Raw genomic sequence first — 21618 nt, forward strand, 5'->3', positions numbered from 1 at the left:
ACATGCTATCTAAAATTTTTCTGCATAATCCAATCGTGTTTTTCCTATTCTCTAAAACAATTCAATAGCAATTAAAACAGCTACTGATGCAAAGTCCTTCTGAATATCTTCAATAAATTTAACACTAAGTGCACAGTTGTGTCCATACTAGTTTAAGAAACACCTAAAATATAATCAACTTATTTTAGCCAACTTAAGTAAATTTTAACTATACAAAAGAATCCACATTTAGGACACTTCTCATTAAACATAGATTAAAAAAATTGACCTTAAACTACCGAATAAAGAATAATAATGCATGATATTGTAAATATAGATGTTCTACAGAATCGAGAATTTCTTGAGACCTAACAATGACCCTCAAATTCTACACTGATTTGATTCTTTGTGTCACATGCATTCACACATGTTGTCTTAGTTAATCTTCACAACCTTTGTGAGAAAGAGGATTTTACAAATGAAGAAACTAACTTTCTAAAAATAAGTTATTTCCAGATCACATGACTCGTACATGGTGGAAATAATAATTTAAACACTTGTTCACCTGTACTTCTAATGTATTTTAAATATATTGCTATGCACAGTTGTATAGAACAGCAAAAAAAAAAAGAGTAAAAAGAAGTTCCAAATGACAAATGTAATAAACTATGTGTGAGAAATATTCCCACTTAGCATGCTGTACTATGGGAGTCTAATGTGGGTCATTTTTATTGTAAGTTTACAGTCATCTAACTTTTTACTGTGACCCTTCAGAACCACTTATGGCAGGAGCTTCCAGACTATCTCTCAGCAAAATAATAGGCATATTCTCAGGAAAATCTATTTTGTAAAGATGTCTCCAAGCATATGGCCACTCTAGGGCTTAGTTCCAGATTCTGCTTTCCAGTTTAACCTGCTCTTTGTAGAATTAATCAGCAATATTGTTAAAACTGCAGATGGGGCCCTGAAGGGTACAGGAAGCTGAGTGGAGCAGACCAGCTAATAAGCTAAAATAAATATGGGTTGATATTAGCATCTAGGCATGCTTACAACAGGGTTTCTTCAAGAAATAAGGTATGTCTGTCTCTGTCTCTCCTTCCCCCTGTAACTCTGCCTTTCATATAAATAAATAAATCTTTTTAAAAATAAAGAAAAAAGGTGTTCAGCAGGTTATACCCACAGCTTACACCACTAGCATCCATTATGGGTACCAGTTCATACCCCAGCTGTTGCGATCCAGCTCCCTGATAATGCGCCTGGTAAAGCAACAGAGGACGGCCCAGGTGTCTGGGTCCTTGCATTCACATAGGAGAATCAAAGACGCAGCAGCTCCTGGCTTTGGCCTGGCCCAGCCCTGGCTATTATGGCCATTTGGGGAGTGAACCAGGGAATAGAAGAGCTCTGTCTCTCCTTCTCTTTCTCTCTCTGGAACTCTGCCTTTCAAATAATAAATAAATCTTTAAAAAATTTTTAGAATATATATCTAGGTTTTTATCAATCTCTTACAAACACAATTATTTCTATGATTTTTTTAGTTTTATACATGGTCTTGGCAAAACAAACCTTCAAAATTAAAATGAAAGTGTACGTTAGTCACTTTCAGTATCTGCTTTTAGAAACTGCTAAATAGGAATATATCAAGAAAATCAACTTTAGCAAAGCAGTGGCAAAGTTAAAGCTTGATAACACAAAATATAATGATTCATTATGGAAAGAGTTGAATACAACAATATATTACTCTTCTTAGGAAGCCAGACAAGATATAATAGACCGGTGGCTTCAGCAACTAACATTTATTTTCTCAGAGTTCTAGAGGTTGAAAGTTTGTGCTTCTTATCGGTTCAACTTCTAGTGAGGGTTCTCTCTGGGCATTGTGTACTCATATGGCCTTTGCTCTGTGCATGCTCGCAGGGAAGGAGACAGAGAGCCAGAAAGAGGAGAGGTTTTTGGCGTCTCTTATAAGGACACTGATTAGATAGCTTAGGATCTTATCCTTTAAGACTTCACTTAACCTTAACGAGGCTGTGTGTGTGTATGTGTGCATGCAATTTTTTTATTTTTTTAAATTTTTTCCATAGAAATCTTTTATTTAAGGAATGTAAATTTCATGTATTTTATAAATACAACTTTAGGAATATAGTGACTCTTCGAATGGTACTCGTCTTCCCACCTATATTCCCAACCCTCTTCCTCCTCCCTCTCCTATTTCCAGTCTTATTTTTTATTAAGATTTATTTTCAACTAGCTTTATACATAGAAGATGATACTAAGTAAAGATTTCAGCAAATTATATGGAAAAAAAAAACTGTTCCTCAACAGTCAAGACAAGGGCTATTCAAAGTCATTGCATCTCGAAGCTAATTTCACTCTGTTTAAGCATTCTTTTTTTTTTTTTTTGAGAAACTTAATTAACTTCAAAGAAGAACCCAAGAATGATACATCCTTTGCAAGCACTTAGACATAACTAAACTTATGAGACATAAGAATATCCTCCACGTGAACCAAGGCTTTCAGCAACCTGGTGGTCCACCAAATGCTGTTACAGGGAAATACTAGGTTCCCCAACCACAAGACAGTGGCTTGAGACATCGCCCCATGCCAGCGAAGAGTACCTCATCACCCCATGTCAGCAGGAAGTAGCTCTAAAGACAGATCTTCAACAAAATGGAGGAATCTGGAACACATCATGCTGAGTGAAGTAAGCCAGTCCCAAAGGGACAAATACCATATGTTCTCCCTGATCGGTGACAACTGACTCAACACCAAAAAGGAAACCTCCTGAAGTGAAATGGACACTATGAGAAATGGTGACTTGATCAGCATAGCTCTGACTGCTAATGGACAACTTAATACATTATCCCTCATAGTATTTTTTTTTGTCTGTTCTACTTAATATGACTGGTTTAATTCTGTAATTATCACACAGTTATTCTTAAGTGTTGAAAACTAACCGAAATGTGATCCCTGTTAAACATAAGAGTGGGAATAAGAGAGGGAAGAGATGTATAATTTGGGACATGCTCGGGCTGACTTGCCCCAATTGGTAGAGTTGGAAACATACCAGGGGATTCCAATTCAATCCCATCAAGGTGGCATGTGCCAATGCCATCTCACTACTCCAAGTGATCAATTTCAGTTCACAATTGATCATAATGAAAGGACTAAGAGTCAAAGGGAGCACATAAACAAGTCTAGTATCTGCTAACACCAACCGATAGAATAAATAAAGGGGAGAGTGATCCAACATGGGAAGTGAGATACTCAGCAGACTCATAGAATGGCGGATGTCCTAAATAGCACTCTGGCCTCAGAATCAGCCCTAAAGGCACTCGGATCTGGCTGAAAAGCCCATGAGAGTATTTCAGGCATGGAAAGCCAAGACACTCTGGCAAAAAGACCTCTGTGAGTGAGATCCCAGTGGAAAGAACAGGTCTTCAAAGAGGGAGGTGCCTTTCTCTGAAGGGAGGAGAGAACCTCCACTTTGACTATGACCGTGTCTAAACAAGATAAGAGTCGGAGAACTCAAGGGGCTTCCATAGCCTTGGCAACTCATAACTGGTGCATAGGGAGATTACTGATGCCATAAACAGGAGTGTCAATTGGTAAAGTCAACAACAGGAGTCACTGTGCACTTACTCCTCATGTAGGATCTCGGTCCTTAACGTGCTGTACACTGAGGCTTAATGCTATAACGAGTACTCAAACAGTATATTTCACTTTGTGTTTCTATGGGGGTGCAAACGACTGAAATCTTTACTTAATGTACACTAAACTGATCTTCTGTAAAAAAAAAAAAAAAAAAAAGAAAGAAAGAAATTATCAATTCCCAACTTGACTCTCACTGGGATTAAACATGACAATAGGTCTGATCTGATTTCATCATCATTTTAAAAAAATCATCTATTATTTTTCACTTTATGTTTCTGTGTGGGAGCAAACTGTTGAAATACTTACTTAAGGTATACTAAGCTGATCTTCTGTATATTAAGATAATCGAAAATGAATCTTGATGTGAATGGAAGGGGAGAGGGAGTGGGAAAGGGGAGGGTTGTTGGTGGGAGGGACGGTATGGGGGGGGAAGCCATTGTAACCCATGAGTCGTACTTTGGAAATTTATATTCATTAAATAAAAGATAAAAAAAAAATAAAAAAAAACTAAAAAAAAAAAAAGACAGATCTTCACCCCTCTATCCCTCCTGGACTTTTGGGATTAATGTAATCCTATACAACTCCCACTTTATAAAAAACAAAAGGGGGGAATGTTAGGAAAATGGCACAGTCTTATCTATGGCACGATCTACACCCTGACACCCTCCTAGGCTCTAGCCCCCGCCACCATTTCTGGAAGCCAGGTGGCCACATGCCCCAGCCACCAGTGTCAAGCTCCACCCCCATCCTAATGGGATTTGCTGCTCCTACTTCCCTGCCCACCCCCGGCAAAGTTTTAAAAGGACCTGCTCCTGAACACGTGGCTCTCTCTCGCTCTCCTCTCCTCTCTCTCTCTCTCTCTCTCTCCTTCTCTCTATCTCCTGATCTCTCTGTCTCTTGATCTCTCTCATGCTCTCCTTCTACCTCTTTCTCCTTCTTCGCACCTTCCCTCCTGCTGGGTTTTCTCCAAAAACCCTTTTCCTTAAAAAAAAAAAATCCTCCACTTAATATACTAAAATGAAGTAAATCTTTGAGAACAAGTTTTACTATTAATTCTCATAACACAAGTCTTTGAGCACAGAGATCCTGCATGGAAAGTTAGTGCACAGTGACTCCTATTATTAATTTAACAATTAACACTCTCATGTATCATTTCAGTGATCACCCGAGGCTTTTGACATGAGCAGCCTAGGCTATCGAAGGCTTTTGAATCCACAAATTCCTTCAGTATTTAGACAAGGCCATGAGCAAAGTGGAAGTTCTCTCCTCCCTTCAGAGAAAAGTACATCCTTCTTTGATGACCACTTCTTTCCACTGGAGTCTCACCCACCAAAGCCCTTCATATAGGACAATTTTTGCCACAGTATCTTGGCTTTCCATGCCTGAAATGCTCTCATGGGCTTTTCAGCCAGACCAGAATGCTTTAAGGGCTGATTGTGAGGTCAGAGGGCTACTTGAAGTGATTATCAATCTATGAGTCAGCTGTATGGACTGCTTCCCATGTTGCTTAATTAGGTTTTTACTTTAAATACAGCTGTATGCTGGTTAGGACTTTAACACATGACTTTAGGGAAGACCTGAACATTCAGTCTATAATACTATAATAATTGGTATATGCAACAAACCACCTACAAAAAAAAAAAAAGAAAACCCTCAAGGGACAGAGCAACATGGCAGCAAGGTAAGACACAATTTATGTGTGTTTGTGTTTTTACAACATAACTGTGTGTGTTTGTGTTTTTACAACATAACTGGCTTGCACTTGTAGATTTGCCAGAGAAGCAAGGAACTTAAATGCTCTATTCTGCAGAAACAAGTATACAAGACTAACAGGAAGAAATAGAAGATTTCTTCATGTTTTCCCCAGCACAGGCATGGGCATCAAGACCCTTTCAAACAAAGTAGTCAGGCTTTGGCTGAGTTCTAGTCCATCTGTGAGCACCATCATGCAAGCTTTCACTGCCCAAAATACCCAGTTCCCTAAAGTACTTGGTGACTTAAAACTCACCAATTCCTTTTTGCTCCTTTCTAAGTGGGCCTCCACTTACTAGCAGAAATCAACTGAAATAATCAATAGTAAGGTAAGGTACTCACATCAGGTACTGGACAATCCTCTCAGACATTTATATTTTAAGACACAAAGCTTAAAATCTCAATCTCTTAACTGGTAGGATTTGAGGCAAAATAATAGAAAAGTAATAAAAATCAGGCCATAGGTACATGTTGGAAGATGGGACTAATTTTTTATAATAAGTATTTATACAGTTTCTTTAGAGCCTATCTGCTTCCCAAGGCTTTCTCTGTTTACATAATGCCCCATCCAAGATTTTTTAAAAGCACCAATGGTTGTGAAGATGCCTCTTCTCACCCACCCAAAGAGAGAGGAGAGTTTTGAGAGGACAGGAGATGGCATATCATAGAGAGAACATGGCACACCAGGGTGTAACATTATAAGTTGAAGCTCAAACTTAATACCAGTACATTACTGTTCATAATAACATAAAGTACATTATTATGTTATAAAAGAATACAATAAAATTTTACAAGAAACTCTTAGTGGACTGAAGCTTAACAATTTTCTCAAGTAAATGGACTATAATAAACCATAGCTATTGGTCTAAGCCAGTATTTTAAATTCTCTTTGAATTTTCCTCCTGTCTTCTGTTATCCTTTCTGCATGTCGCTTCTTCAACCCCTTCATTTTCCTGATTTTGTAGTTTGCTTAGATCTAGCTTCTGCATATAAATCCTTCTGTAAGTTGTAATCAAAAGTTACAAAGACAGATAGTTTTCTTCTTCTTTGGCTTAAGAGCTTTGGACATTTTTATAGATTATTTATAAATGTCAGCTGATGCCAAGTGCATCCTCCTCAGAACCAATCCCAATGATGCTTCCACCTCCTTGAATTCAATCCTAGGTGTTCTGCCACCAGATTTATCCAAGAGCAACTTATAACTTCAAAAGTAAGTTTTTCCATTCAGTACAATGCAGCACAGAACAAATACAGCCATACAGATATTTGGTACTGTGGAGCCTCTGAAGAAATCAATAAAAAGATTTTTAGTCTTCTATAGTCTTCTACTACATCAAAATCATCAGCAACAAATATTAACATGGATTGCCTACAGGATATTTACTATTCTTAATACCTTTTAGAAAGATAAACTTCTCAATGCCTTATTCAATCACATCTAGCATATAGTGGTCATACATATGACCAAGAACTAGATTAATTGGTTGCTTCTTATTATGGGAGCCAAACATGAATAAAGAACAATCTGATTTCTTTGGAAAGAAGTCCACTGACGTCTGATCCTCAAATGGTCTGGCAATGTTTTTCTCTTTATACAGTAATCCATGTAGCTTTTTCAGTGCATACACACCTTGTGTCATTGTTGTATTTGCATCTCCCCCCTTAATCAGCATGGTACTTTTAACATTTTCATTAAGCTTCAGTACTCTCTTCTCAAAGATCTCTTGGCCCTTTTTGTTTTTGGGATTTACAAACTAATCTAAAGGGTCCATTGCTACTGCAACCAAGCCAAGTGAACACTCTTATGACTATCTCCCCAAAGAGATACCAATTTCAACAGCTATTCAAATAACAAATTATCTTTAGCAGAGCTACAGAAGCCAACTAGGAAAACACAGTGTCTTCCTTTCATATAATAAAAGGAAAACTTTCATTGAAAAAAGCAGGTGGGGGTTATCTATGCCGTGGCTCTCGAATATCAGGTAGCACATCATGAGGAAAAACACTTTCTGCTGGGGGGGAGGGATATGAAACTAAATTCTATAAGAGAGGGAGGAGATGTACAATTTGGGACATGCTCAATCAGACTTGCCCCAAATGGTAGAGTTAGAAACGTGCCAGGGGATTCCAATTCAATCCCATCAAGGTCACACGTACCAATGCCATTTCACTAGTCCAAGTGATCAATTTCAGGTCACAATTGATCATAATGATAGGACTAAGAGCCAAAGGGATCACATAAACAAGACAAGTGTCTGCTAATACTAACTGATAGAATAAAAGAGGAGAGAACGATCCAACATGGGAAGCAGGATACACAGCAGACTCATAGAATGGTAGATGTCCTAAATAGCACTCTGGCCTCAGAATCAGCCCTTAAGGCATTCGGATATGGCTGAAGAGCCCATGAGAGTATTTTAGGCATGGAAAGCCAAGACACTCTGGCAAAAAAAAAAAAAAAAAAAAACAAAAAAAAAAAAAACAAAACCAACCACCTACATGAAAGATCTCCGCGAGTGAGATCCCAGTAGAAAGAACAGACCATCAAAGAAGGAGGTACCTTTCTCTGAAGGGAGAAGAGAACTTCCACTTTCACTATGACCTTGTCTAAATAAGATCAGAGTCGGTGAACTCAAAAGGCTTCCATAGCCTTAGCAACTCATGACAAGAGCATAGGGTGATTACTGATGCCATAAACAAGAGTGTCAATTTGTTAAATCAACAGCTGGAGTCACTGTGCATTTACTCCTCATGTAGGATCTCTGTCCTTAATGTGTTGTACATTGTGAACTAACGCTATAACTAGTACTCAAACAGTATTTTTCACTTTGTGTTTCTATGTGGGTGCAAACTGTTGAAATCTTTACTTAATATCTACTAAACTTATCTCCTATATATAAAGATAATTGAAAATGAATCTTGATATGAATGGAATGGGAGAGGGAGCAGGAGATGGGAGGGTTGCAGGTGAGAGGGAAGTTATGGGGGGAAAAAGCCATTGTAATCCAAAAGTTGTACTTTGGAAATTTATGTTTATTAAATAAAAGTTAAAAAAAAAAGAAACTGAATTTCAGTGCCAGGTCAATGCAATAAAATTCAATCAGTCAAGGTCTCAGGGGTCCTACTCCAGGCCTGCACTACAGACTGAGTAATTGAAGACTCTGTACCAAGTAGCCTCTGCCTTCCCACCCCCAACTGCTGGCCGAAACTGAAGCAAGAATCCAGCCATTGTGGAAAGGCAGAGAAGAGAGATTAGGTCCCTGCCTAGGTCCTTGGTTACAGCATGTGCCACCACCAGTCTCAGTCTAGGCAGGCACCCCAAGATTGCACGGGGCCTATGGACTATGAGACTAAGGTGTAGCCCACTTGGAGCCTAGCTGGGTAACTGAGGGATTGCCTCTAACATGCCTCTTATAACCTTTGGAAACAGCAAGAAAGCACAGGACTGTTTTTTTGTTGTTGTTTTTTTTGTTTTGTTTTGTTTTGTTTTTTGACTCAGTGCCAGTCTGTTAAAGGCAAAACATAGAGCAGATCATAATCCCAAGCCAGCGGGTGAAGAAGGAGACCATGGATCTCTTTCTTTTTTTTTTTCACTTTTATTTAATAAATATAAATTTCCAAAGTACAGCTTATGGATTACAATGGCTTTCCCCACCCCATAACTTCCCTCCCATCCGCAACCCTCCCATCTCCCACTCCCTCCCTCATTCCATTCACATCAAGATTCATTTTCAATTATCTTTATATACAGAAGATCAAGTTAGTATATACTAAGTAGAGACTTCAACTTTCAATTCCAAGTGAAGTTCCAAGCCCCCATGGAATGTATTATACCCCTGCCAGTACCACCAGTGGTTGGTAGGGGTAGCATCAGTGAGTCCACATCAGCAGAAGATAAATCATAGTAGGGTGGGCAACAGTCCAGCTCCCAGCTTGCGCTGGCATCGGTGGGCTATGGACTTTGGGTGTGATCTAGAATTGTGCCATTGGTGGTCACAGAACATGGTGTCTGGACCTATCCAAACCCAGAAAGAGGATTTTAGGGATGGACCACTCCCTTTAAAGACACTTGTCCAGTTCATTCTGAACAATGTGACAAAAACATGTTGTGTTAATCTGGTCTTAAGAGGACTGTGGAGCTGAAACTAAAAAAAAAAAAAAAAAAAAAAAAAAAAAAGAAATCTGCAGCCAATCTCAGTTTAGTGTGCTATCTAGTCTAAAACAGCCAAAGTGTCCACAGGTTTAGAGAATATACACAGACTGCTTTTAATTTTCTAGAAGTGAAAAGCAAAGGTAGATTACTACATTTTTCAATGTCACCAAGAAATGTCAAGAACTTCCACAAAAGAGCTGGAATTGTGGCACCACAGGTTAAGCCACTGTGTACAATGCCAGCAGTTTATGTGGAGCACTGGTTCAAATCCTGGCTGCTATGCTTCCTGATAATGTTCTTGTGAAGGCTACAGGTTATGGCCCAAGTACTGCTACCTGTATAGGAGAACCACTTGAGTTCTGAGCACCTGACTTCAGCCTGGTCCAGTCCTGAATATTGCAGGCATTTTGACAGTAAACCATGGATTTACTCACTTTCTTTCTCCCTCTCTTTCAAAAAACAGATAAATATTTAAAAAAAAAACTTTCAGGAAACCGTAACCTCACCAAAATAAGGTGCCAGAAATCAATCAGCTAGAAAGTAAAACTTTGAAATACTCTCCTAAGCATTTGAAAGTAGTTTTTTAAAGAAACTCAATGAACTTCAAGGAAACACAGAGCAACAATGTAATGAACTAACAGAGATGTGACAGATGGAAGAAATTTTTAAAATTGAACAAACCCTTCAATTGAACATTAAAACAAAAATTAAAGATCTAGAAGGAATCAGTAGTAGGATGGGTTAAGCAGAATAAAGAATCAGTGAACTGAAAAATAGACTATTTGAAAATATACAGATGGAGGAGAAAAAAATTAAAGAAATTAAAAACTCACAGTAACTTTGGGATTCATTTAAAAAGCAAATTACCAAATTATTGGGACCAGGGAAAGGAAATTATAAAGTCAAAGGATACATGTCACATTCACAGATAATAACAGAAAGCTTTCCCAACCTAAAGAAAGATTCACAGGGTCAAAGATCACCTCAACCATGTCTACCACAAAAGACATTATAATCAAGGTTTCCAAATTTAAAGAAAAAGAGAATTTTAAAGTTGCAAGAGAAAAGAAACAAGTCAGACATAAAGGGGTCTCAATTATCCTGATGAGATTTTCTAGCAAAAATCTTACAGGCAGAAGACAGTAGAATAAGGCATTCACAGTATGGAATGAAAAAATATTCCAGCCAATAGTGTACCCAGAAAAATTATCCTCTGGATATTGGTAAAAAAATAAAAATTAGAAAGAGGTAAAATGGGAAATCAATTATTCAAAATGTGGGGAAGAATAGAGTGAAACATAGAGAGACTTCTTTATTAGTATTACTTAGCTCTCTCTTGCTTACTATTTTCTTTTCCTGTTTTACAATCAATGTCAAATTGCTTTCATTTAAAATAGCTTGCTATAACCAAAAGATGATTTTTGTAAGCCTCATGGTAACCATGAGGAAAAATCTGTAATAGATATTAAAAATAATAAACAGTGTATCAAAACACACAACTAGAAAAAGACACTTAACCAAAAAGAAATGCAGTAAACAAAGGAGAAAAAAAAGTATCAAAATGGACAGATAGAAAAGATAGATAACTAACAGGAATTATGTCAAGTGTGAGTGGGTTAAATCATCCAATTTAAAGACAATATTGAGTGACCAAATGGATTAATTTTTTAAAAGATCCACTTATACACCTCTATACTGGTAATGAGAAATTCACTTTGTCTCTAAGGACACACAGACAGAAAGTGAAAGGGTGGAAAAATATTCCAAGCAAAAGGAATCCAAAAGAAAAACAGAAGGAGCCATATATCTTTAAGATTCAGAGATTTGGGACTAGCTCTGTGGCTCAGTGGGTTAAAGCCCTAGCCTGTGGTGCCAGCATCACATGTGGGTGCCGGTTTGAGTCCCAGTTGCTTCCTTTCTAGTCTGGCTCCCTGCTAATGTGCCTGGGAACCTTACATCCATGTGAGAGACCCAGAGGAAGCTGCTGGCTCTTGGCTTCTGATCAGCTCACCTCAGGCCATTACAGCCATTTGGAGAGTAAATCAGCAAATTGAAGATCTTTCTCTCTCTATCCACCTCTCTGTAACTATTTCAAATAAATAATAACTTAAAGAAAGATACATAGATTTTAAATCAAAAGCATAAGAGAGAGAAAAGGGAGGTCATACATTGACAGAAGGTTCAGTTCAGTAAGTGGAATACACAATTGTAAATACATATGCACACAGGGCCAGTGTAGTGGCACAATGGGCTAAGCCACCATCTGTGAGTGTGTTTTGAATCCCAGCTCCTCTACTTCCAATCCAGCTCAGTGATAATGTACCTAGGAAAGCAGCAGCAGAAGGCCCAAGTGCTTGGGTCCCTACCTCCCACATGGGAAATCCAGATGGAGTTCCAGGCTCCTGGCTTCAACCTGGCCCAGCGTTGACCAAGGTGGCCATTTGGGGGAGTGAACCAACAGATAGAAGATATCTCTCTCTCTCTCTCTCTCTCTCTCTCTCTCTCTGACTCTGCCTTTCAAACAAATAAATTATTACGTCTTAAATGAAAGAAACTAATGAGAGTTAAGTCCCTGCCCCTACTGTAGTAAGGAAGATTAACCACTCTGAAAAGGGTCCGCTCCTGATAGACAAGGGTCAGGAGTATGAGAGAGCCAAATAATAAGCTGAGTTCTAGGGGTAGATTCTGTGGTGTAGCGAGTAAAGCTGCTGCCTGCAGTGCTGGTATCCCATATGGGTGCCGGTTTGAGTCCTAGCTGTTCTACTTTCAACCCATCTCTGCTATGGCCTGGAAAAGCAGTAGAAGATGGCCCAAGTCCTTGGGCCCCTGCACCCACTTGGAAGACCTGGAGGAGGCTCCTGGCTCCTGGCTTCAGATTGGTGCAGCTCCAACCATTGCAGTCAATTGGGGAGTAAACCAGCGGATGGAAGATTTCTCTCTCTCTCTCTCTCTCTCTCTCTCTGCCTCTGCCTCTGCCTCTGCCTCTGCCTCTCCTTCTTTCTCTGTGTAACTCTGACCTTAAAATAATAAATAAATCTATAAAAAAAAGAAGAAGCTGAGCTCTGATCAAGACTGGGATTCTACAGTACACAGCACCATTGTGCTTAGAGACATAGCTTACCTTTAATCACTTCTATGAGAAATAGATGGGAAACCAGCAAGAGAAACTTAGCATCCAAATGTGGTATTAACATTATAAACAGTTCTAGTCATTTTCATCCAAAATATGTATGCCCAGGTAAAAAGTTATAATCATCTATTTTCATGGGATCAAATTTGATAAAACAGAGGGATGATTTATTCCACTTTTCTTTTTTCTTTTTAGAAGTCCTATACCCAATGTGTCTTGTGGGTGTTAGCTGGGCTGTACTATGCTGGTGAGCTAGGGAGAGTTTGGCAACCTGGCTTAGCAGTCATTGCTACACGTGGTTTTCATTCCACAAAGCATGCGGTTATGTGAAACACATTGATCTCAAACATGTATTGCAAATGTACATGATGTTTCCCAAACTGTTTCTTGGTCTTATTAATATTATCATTATCTGTCCACTTCTCAGGGTTATGTGTCCCTGTATTTAATTCACCTTCACTCTCTTCCTCATTGCCCACATCAAGTTCATTAATGTAGCCTATTAAATGTCATATACTATTGTAGGAAGTAGGGGGATAACAGTGAAAAGAAATAATAACCAAGAACAGCAAAAAATAGTAACTGTTCTCAGGATACTTAGTGGAAAGAGATGAACTCATAAATGAGTACATTATTTAGTCTAATGCAATACAATGATTTTATTATTGTGTTTTGTTATGTGATGTTATTATTTGTCTCAGATCAGTATCATCATAATTGCTTAGGAGAATGAAAAATATGTAATAGAACCTGAAAGCATATTAAAAATTAGTATCATCAGAAAACATTCCAGTGTATGACAACAACCATAAAAAAATGTGATTTTGCTATTCATAGAAAAAATATCTTATACCAAGGTAATTTAGTTAAGCAAACATTGATCAGAAGCCTGTATTTATTTTTTTAAAGATTTATTTATTTGAAAGAGTTACACAGAGAGAAGGAGAGGCAGAGAGAGAGAAAGAGAGAGATCTTTCATCTGCTGGGTTCATCCACCAGTTGCTGCAATGGCCGGAGCTGCACCAATCCGAAGCCAGGAGCCAGCAACTTCTTCCTGGTCTCCTATGCAGGTGCAGGAGCCCAAAGACTCCAGCCATCTTCCACTGCTTTCCCAGGCCATAGCAGAAAGCTGGATTGGAAGTGGAGCAGCTGGGACTCAAACCGGCGCCCATATGGGATGCCAGCACTGCAGGCAGTGGCTTTACCCACTTGGCCACAGAGCCAGCCCCAGAAACCTGTATTTATATACTCATTTATTCAACAAATATTTCTTGAGAATCTCTAGAGTGACAAAATTGTAAAAATAATACATAAATTATTTTCCACTGTGGAATATACATTCTCATGGAGAAAGCAGATAATTAAGCAAGCAAGCATATATACAAAATGCACATTTCCTCTTTGTTATATTTCCTGGCTTTCCTAATTTGCTCTGCTTCACTCTCTCAATAAAAGCACATATATTAGTGTCCTATTGTGGCTTATTTTCAAGTCATGAATTACTGTATCTTAGCTGGTCACTACTCCATCAACATTGCCACAATTATCCTTCTAAAACATATAATTAATAATTGTGTTCTTCTAATAATAAACTTTTTATGACTTATCATCCTCCTTTGATTTCATTCAATTCAGGCCCCCTAAGTACTCTCCAACTCTATGTAATATCTCATTTCAGCTCCCACTCCTGTTTTCAGCTAAAAAAAAAAAAAAACTGTTCATACTTCACTGAGAAAATAGAACCAACTACACAAAAGTGTTTTCATCTTATCTCTGCAGCCTGCAGCTGCAACCCCATCTCTAAACAAGCTTATGTCTCATATTCTCTATTTTTTTAAGTCTACCAATATCCAATACTTCCACCCATACTTCAGATCCCAACTCCTCTTGATTTTTCAAGATCTACATTTTTGAAGTAGTTGTTTTCTAAATTTCCTTCTTTCCAGTGGATTACCACCTGTGTTTGATATGTCAAATATTCATTTAGAAATATATTATTAAATCTGTATTCTCCTAAAGTTATTAGTCCATTTTTAATAAAACAGGTGTCTTAACTTATTGTCTCCATCCTTCACGTATCGCTTACTCAGCGACCCACTCCAATCTGGCTTCAGTCTTTGCCATTTCGTAGTCACTCCCCCACTTTCCTCTCTGTTTTCATCTTACTCTGCCCCCATGAGTGTCAATATTCTGTACCACACATTCTCTGAAAATTGATTTTTTGGGCTACTTCCTCTTTTTCATTCTCCTTTTGCTAAGCATTTCTTTTCCTTTACCTGAAGTCTTTACTAGCCACTCCATCTCCACAGAAAAATACCGAAACAGTAAGAGAAGAATCACATTTCCAGGGGAACAGCTGAGAGGAAATCTCAGAAAAGAAGTGGGAAGAACAGCAACAGCACAGAGACTCTGAAAGCCAGCAGAGAGGAGCAAACTCTGAAGCCATCACAGCTTCTACGCTGGCCCCCCTGCCTGGCTGCATCACCTTCCTGGGAAAAGGCAAAAAATCAACTCCCTGGCCTGTTGCCGCCACCACAGACTGGCAGCCCTAACTATGGGAGACTTCCACAGTACCCACCATCGTTAAACCCATCCGAGACAGCTGACTGGGATCCCAGTGACTACTTTGCTCTACAAAGGTAGTCTGCATTGCCTTCCTCTGCCCTTAAAGAGTCAGAATCTCAAGTATTGTGGTAGACCCCCTGCTAAATTATTTTTTGACTTAAGAAAAAGCAAGTAGCCCTGCTGCTACCCAACTACCAGACCCAGAGAGAGGGTACTTTCCAGGGCAGAGAGCAGGCCTGCTGCACACTACAGCTGTGGGAATTCTGAGCTCAAGCCCTGGGCCATGGTCCCTCACTCTGTGTAATCCAGGAAAGTTTCCTGCAGTTTTTTGGGGCTCAGCACCAGCAGCAGTAAAAAATAATGGCAAGGATATAGAGAAAGGAGATCTCTTACACATTGTTGGTGGGAACATTTACTAGTACAGCTACTATGGAAAACAGTATGGCCTGGGAAAGCAGTAGAAGATGGCCCAAGTCCCTTGGCCCCTGCACTCGCATGGGAGACCCGGAGGAAGCTCCTGGCTCCTGCTTTCGGATCAGTGCAACTCTGGCCATTGTGGCCATCTGGGGAGTGAACCAACAGATGGAAGACCTCTCTCTCTCTCTCTCTCTCTCTCTCTCTCTGCCTCTTCTTCTCTCTCTGTATAACTCTTTCAAATAAATATTCTTTAAAAAAAAAAAACCTGTCTGTCATATGATCCAGCAATCCTACTATCAGGTATATATCCAAAAGTCATGAAATCACTGTATCAAAGAGATACCTGCTCCATTATGTTTATAGGAGCACCATCCAAAATAGACAAGATATGGAATTAACCAAGGAATCCATCATCAGCTAAATCGATAAGAAAATGTGATGTGTATATAAACGATGGAATAATACTCAGCCACGAACAAGTGAAATCCTGTCATTGCAGCAAAATGAATAGAATTAGAGGACATTCAGGTTGAGGGAAATAAGTCAGACATAGAAAGACAAATACGGAATGTTCATTTGTGTGTGTAGGGAAAGACCTCAATATGAACACAATATGTTGATTACTAGAGTTGGGAGGGGGTAGAGGAATACAGGGTGTTTATATTAAAATTTTTTGGAATGTTAGATGTGGTTTATGAATTTCAATGAATATACTAATGTAAGATGTTAATGATAGAAGCAGCTGGGTATAGGGTATATTAGAATTATTTGTATGACTATTTTATTTTGTAAATTTAACACTATTCTCAAGGACCTAGAAAAACAAGAATGTACCAAACTCAAAATAAATAGAAGAAAGTAAATCATAAAAATTAGAGAAAATGAATAAAATAGAAATTTTTGAAATAGTGCATGGGGCTTGTGTTGTGGCATAATGGATAAAGCCATTGTCTGTGATGCCAGCTAGCATCCATATGGCTGTCAGTTCTTATCTGAGTTGCTCCACTCTGACTCAGCTCCCTGCTAAAGGCCTGGTAAAAGCATTAGAAAATGTCCAAATTACTTGTGCCCCTGCCACCCGTTTGGGAGACTCAACGAAGCTCTTGGTTCCAGGATGCAGCCTGACATAGCCCCAGCTATTACGGTCATCTGAGGAGTGAACCAGTGGGTAGAAGATCTCTCACTCTCTGACTCTCCCTCTCTAACTGTAACTCTGAGTTTCAAATAAGTAAATCTTTTTAAAAACAGTAAAAAGATTAATGAAATGAAGAACTGGTTCTTTGAAAAGACAAAACTGATAAGCTATTACCTACACTAAGTAAAAAAGAAGACTCAAATCAATAAAATCAAAGGTGGAAACGTAAGATATTACAACTGATACTGTAGAAATACAAAGGATAATATGAATTATTATGAACTACTATGTGCTAAGTAATTAGAAAAATGCAGCTAACTGAAACCAAATCAGGAAAACAAATCCTAAACAGACCATTAATGAATGAGGTTGAATAATTAATAGTGTCCCAACAAAGAAATGCCAAGACCAGTGGATTCTCCTCTGAATTCTATCAAACTTTTATGCGAGAACTAATACCAATTTTTCTTGAATGGTTCTAAACAACTGAATGGGAGAGAACCCTTTCAAACTCATTGTACAAAGCCAGCATCACCTTGATAGTGAACCCAGAGAAGAACACAGCAACAAAGAAAAAGCTATGGAGCAATACTACTGATGACCATAGACGCAAAATACTAGCTGACACTGTGGTGCAGCAGGTTAAGCCACAGCATGTGATTTCAGCATACTGTATCGGAGTGTCAATTCAAATCCAAACTAGCCCACCCCCAATCCAGCTTCCTGCTAATGTGCCTGGGGAGATAGCAGATGATGGCCTTTGGCCTCTGACACCTATGGAAGACCAGGATGGTGTTCATGGCTCCTGACTTTGACCTGGCTCAGACTTGGCTTTTATGGCCTATCTGGGAGTGAACCACTGGGGAGGGGGTCTTTCTGTCTCTCCAGTTTCTGTCACTTGTATTTAAAATAATTAAATTAAATAACATTTCTTTTGGAATGAAAAATGCAACATCTTTTTTATGTTTACATGGCTCCTTTATTTCTTATTTTTAACTATCTGATACTTTATTTTTCATGTTAATGTGATATTATTACAAAGAGAGCAAATTCAATGCAGTTCATAGATACAGTTCTAAGAAGATAATTAAATTCCCTTTCTCTTTCTTTATGTCCTCCTTTCCTTCCTGTATTCATGCTACACCGCAGGCTTTTTACTTTTTCCTTGTCAAACTCCTTACTTACTGGAGCACTACCCTTAACTGTAATGCTCATTTTTTTTATTAATTTTATTAAAGATATACAAGTTTCATGCATTTCCATTATACATATTCAGGAACATAGTGATACTTTCTACTCTATCCTCCCTCCCACCCATGGTCCCACCCTTCCTCCTCCCTCTCCTATCATGATTCTTAATTTTTACAAAAATCTATTTTCTTCTATGACCCACTGCTTATTCAGGAACATGTTATTCAGTCTTCATGTGTTAGCATACGTTCTAGATATTCTATAGTAGTTAATTTCCACCTTCATTTCATCGTTATCAGAAAATATACTTGATATGATTTTGAGGTTTTTTTGCATGCTGGATATGGCCAGAGATCTCTGGTCAGTGCTCCAGAGTGGGGCAAGTATGCAGGGTGACACCCAAGTTGAGCATGGTAGATCACCTCTTGTTAATAGAAAAGGGGAGCCGGTGCCACGGCTCACTAGGCTAATCTTCCACCTTACGGCGCCGGCACACCGGGTTCTAGTCCCAGTCGGGGTGCCAGATTCTGTCCCGGTTCCCCCTCTTCCAGGCCAGCTCTCTGCTATGGCCAGGGAGTGCAGTGGAGGATGGCCCAAGTACTTGGGCCCTGCACCCCATGGGAGACCAGGATAAGTACCTGGCTCCTGCCATCGGATCAACGTGGTGCACCGGCTGCGGCGGCCATTGGAGGGTGAACCAACGGCAAAGGAAGACCTTTCTCTCTGTCTCTCTCTCTCACTGTCCACTCTGCCTGTCAAAAAAATAAATAAATAAAATAAAATAAATAAAATAAAATAGAAAAGGGAGGAGTAATGGTCATCTCTGCTGGTGTAATCATTCACTTACCCTTTCTCTTCCAAGGTGACTAATGCCCATGTGATATCCCACAGTGGGTACAATGCTCATCAATGCTTTTGTATGAATTACACAAAGGATCAATGCAGTCCTCACTGTTGACATAAATCCCTCTGCAATGACCTACCCCAGGCAATCAGGGAGTTCTGAGCATGTGGAGCCACTCACAGTGATTGCTCAGAGACCCAAAAACACCCTACACCCTCTCATGCAGTCAGAGTTGCCCACATTCTCAGCACACAGGGCTCCCACAGTTACTGTTTGCAGAGGGTCCATGCTATCCTGCTAGTCTCTCCTGTCCTAAGAGAGGCTGAGACTTTATCAGAGGCAGCTTTGCCTAGGTGGTTTGAGCCTCATAGCCTGTGATTTGTTGAAAAGCTGGATGCACCTCATAGTCATACATGTGTGCGCAACCCCTGTCAATCCTCCCAACCAAACTCAGGGTGCAGAGCATGGAATTTTCCCTCTGGTAAAATCCCTGCATCACATGCATGCACAATAGCTGCCAGCCACAGCCTTATCATTGCATAATACACAGGAGTCTCTGCAACCTGTACTGATGTCAGAATGGCACCTTCTCCCATCGCATTGCTGAGTGCACACACCCAAGCTGCGTTGGTTCCTCTGCTGAGAAGATGTCATTTTATCCCCTTCAGTTGCTGGGTGCAATCACAAGAGCTGCTGTACCTGCTACCTCCTTACGTCCAAAATGACACGCCCTCTCAGCTGGTTGCCAGCCACTGTTGTAGAGAGATGGGGAGGGCAAAACATGTTTTTTTTTTTTTTTTTCTGCTGTTAGTGGACACCCTGTTCACCTCAGGGATCCAGGCAGACTCAAAGACAATGAAGCCCACTAGGCTCTACCACCGGCTATATCACCAGTGGCAAGACCACTTCAGTCTGATTTCGCCTTGTTCTCCAAAACCGGTGCTTTCTCCAGCTCTGGGCTCAGGGATCATGTGTTGTGCCCATACTCATTGCAGTGTGTCTGTATCTTACACACAGATCCACAGAACTCCTTCCACAGAATCTTGACTCAGTTTTTCCTCCACTGCAGTTTTCTCTGTCCCCAGAGAATGCAATTTCTTTTAACTATTTTCCCCTAGCCTAGAACAGTCCTTCTTTGCCCTATTCTGCCATCTTGCAATCCCCAGTAATGCTAATTAAAATGTCATTGCAAAACGGAAAAGGAAAGAAGGAAATAACTGTTTTTAAAAATACTAATAATTAGAATCCAGCAACACATCAAATATATCAGCCACCCTTACAAAATGAGATTATCCCACGGATGAAGGGATGGCTCAATATATGCAAATAAAGAAACATAATATATCACATAAGCAGGACAAAGGATGAAAATCAAATGATCATCTCAGCAGATGCAAAAAGAACTTTTCATAAAACACAACATCCATTCAATGCAAAACCTCTGAGCAAACTAGGCATTAAAACAACAATCAACACAAGGTCTCTCTATAGAATACCCACAACAAACATAACATTGAATAGAAAAAAGATTAAAACATTTCCACTAAAATCTGGGACAAGGTAATTTTCCACCAAGAAAGTAGTAGAAATAGTAAGTGAAAAAGTTGTAGGACACAAAAGCAACAAAGAAAAACCATTGGAATTATTCAGTAATAACAATGAAATCCTTGAAAAAAAAACTTATATGAGCAATCACAATTATAGTAGCTACAAAAAATTAAATACTGTGGAATAAATTTAACCAAAGGTTTGAAAGATCTCTATCATGAAAACTAAAAATCTGATGGAAAGTTCCCTTATATTCATTAATTGAAGAATCAATACTATTAAAATGTCCCTACTACTCAATGTGATTTACAAATTCTTTGCAAACAACATCAACATACCAATGGCATTCTTTGCAGAACCAGGGGAAAAAATCCTAAAAGTCACATTAAAAGAAGAGTCTCTGAATAGCCAAAGCAGTCTTGAACAATAAAAACAAAGATGGAGGTATCACAATATGAGATTTTAAGACATGGTACAGGGCTATTTTAACTAAAATATTAAGATGTTAGCATTAAAATAGACATATAGACCAATGAAATATAATATAAAACCCAGGAATAATTCCATTTATGTACAACCAACTTAACAGTGTGAAAAATCCTCATTGGACAAAGGATAGTATTTTCAATAGATGCTGCTGGGAAAACTGGGTTTCTATATGTGAAAGTTTAAAACATGAGCACTACTTTTCACCCTGTAAAAAATCAACTTAAAATGGAACAAAGACACAAGTTTCACACAAGATGTGAAACTATTAAACTACTTGAAGAAAACATGGGAAATACTTCAAGACATTGGCATAGGCATTAATTTTTGACTAAGACCCCAAAAAGGGTTAATAAAAGAAAAATGCACAAATTGGATTTTATCAAACTAAGAAGCTTCAAAACAGCAAAGAAAGCATCCAACAGATGAGGAAACAACCACAGAAGGGAAGAAGATATTTGCAAACAAACCATGCATCTGATAAAGGCTTAATATCCAGACTATACAAGGAAATGAAGAATTCAACAGCAAAACAATCCAGTTAAACAGGTAAAAGATGTTAATACATTTTTTTTTTCAAAAGAATAAATACAAATGGCCAAGAAACACATGAAAAGTGTTCAACATTAATCTTCAGGTAAAAGCAGATAAAACCAAAATCAATCAGTTATCATCACACCCCAGCTGGAATGGTTATTATAAAAAAAATCAAGAAACAGAGGATTGAATCAAGATAGTAGAGTAAGGAGGGATCTTGCTGCTAGATTCTA

The 21618-nt window shown here is 38.9% G+C and overlaps 1 pseudogene; it reads right to left on the minus strand.

Annotated features, from left to right (window-relative positions):
* Window positions 1–6244: 6244 nt before the first annotated feature.
* LOC100344426 (ribosome production factor 2 homolog pseudogene) lies at window positions 6245–7151 on the minus strand (annotated as a pseudogene).
* Between the last annotated feature and the right edge of the window lie 14467 nt (window positions 7152–21618).

Source organism: Oryctolagus cuniculus, chromosome 8 (assembly GCF_964237555.1).
Source record: "Oryctolagus cuniculus chromosome 8, mOryCun1.1, whole genome shotgun sequence".
NCBI lineage: Eukaryota > Metazoa > Chordata > Mammalia > Lagomorpha > Leporidae > Oryctolagus > Oryctolagus cuniculus.